General features: G+C 45.0%; 1 non-coding gene across 1 annotated transcript; it reads right to left on the bottom strand.

The window, feature by feature from the left end:
• Positions 1-831: 831 nt before the first annotated feature.
• On the bottom strand, positions 832-903 carry TRNAT-CGU (transfer RNA threonine (anticodon CGU)). Its single transcript has one exon. It is a non-coding gene; the product is annotated as a tRNA-Thr (tRNA).
• Between the last annotated feature and the right edge of the window lie 578 nt (positions 904-1,481).

Here is a 1,481-nt window from a genome sequence, read left to right as displayed (position 1 = left end):
TCAAGTACCCAGTGAAGAAATCACCTGTTCTCGGTCAGTTGGGGCTGCAGGAAATGATTGCGGTGGCGGCCTGGTATATTTGGTGGGAGCGTCGTGAGCTAGTTAAAGGAGAAAGAATTAAACCCACACCAAGTACAGCTTTTGCCATTCAGGCCATCTCTATGAATCATGCTAACCGAACGCCCAAACAGACTACTACTGAGCATTGGCAAAGACCAGCACCAGGTACATATAAACTTAATATAGATGCGTCGTTTTTCGAGGATGGCAGTGGTGCGGCAGCGGCGATTCTGCGTAATTCCAGGGGAGAAGCTGTGGCTGGGATTTCAGAAATGATTGACAACACAATTAGTCCGCAAGCGGCCGAAGCAATTGCACTAAGGAGTGGATTAAAACTGGTAGAGACTGGGCTGCCATAATGTACAGATAGAGTCTGATTGTCTCGAGTTAGTGCAAGCATGCAATGGAGATTCGGAAATCTGGAGCCCTCACTCGGCGATACTAGCTGATTGCTTTCTTTTGGCGCATAACATTCCGGGGATCAACTTCAAACACTGTCCAAGAGAAGCTAATGGAGTAGCCCATTTTCTTGCTAGAAGATGCTATGATTCTAAAATTTGTGAGGACTGGGTAGATGTAACGCCTGCTTTTCTTTTACCTCTTGTACTCCATGATGTTACTTTACCCCAAATTGAATAAAATGCCATGAGGCGTTCCCATCCAAAAAAAAAGGTGATCTTACCTCACCGTTTGGGACATGAGCAAGAAGCCAAAAAGTTAAAAATAATAATTAAAATAAGGCTAGGAAAAGATAAAAAAAGACATTTTTTGAGCCCCCGGTGAGGATCGAACTCACGACCTTTCCCTTACGAAGGGAACGCACTACCACTATGCTACGGAGGCATTTGTGCTATGTTTGGTTATTTATATTTTATAAATGGAAATGCAGAAATCAAATGGTCGCCGACAGAAGTTGTGTGCCGATCTACAGTTATTCTGAATGAACCTTCATAACAGATCAGATCTGGGTCCTTTTCGCGAAAGGAAAATGCAGTGTAGCGAGGGCCTTTTCTGGACTTTGGTTTGCGCGATATCTGTGGGTCAACAAACTAAACGAAAGTTCAGAGGTGCACAACTTGAGATCAACAGACCAGTTACCACTGATCTTGTGTCGCATGTGCATGCATGCCACGAGACGCCAGCACATCTTTCTGTTTAACGTTTACATATCGCCTGCGTGGTGCGCGGTGCGCCGAACCGTAAGCCTTATTTATACAGCGGCAGTGAAATGCGATGGCATGCTGAACTTAACCTGCACCCTGAACTTATTGCAGATCTGTGCAGTTGGATTCAGCGGCAGTCTTGGAGTAGTACCTAAATTCAGGCACCTCTCTCTCCCTACTAACAAAAACTGCACAGATGCACTGACAGACAGATCAGCAATAAGAACCGATGATGAACATCTCATTCACGGATCCAGT

Source organism: Aegilops tauschii, chromosome 1 (assembly GCF_002575655.3).
Source record: "Aegilops tauschii subsp. strangulata cultivar AL8/78 chromosome 1, Aet v6.0, whole genome shotgun sequence".
NCBI classification, from domain to species: Eukaryota; Viridiplantae; Streptophyta; class Magnoliopsida; order Poales; family Poaceae; genus Aegilops; species Aegilops tauschii.
This window is presented reverse-complemented; position numbering and strand designations above follow the sequence as displayed.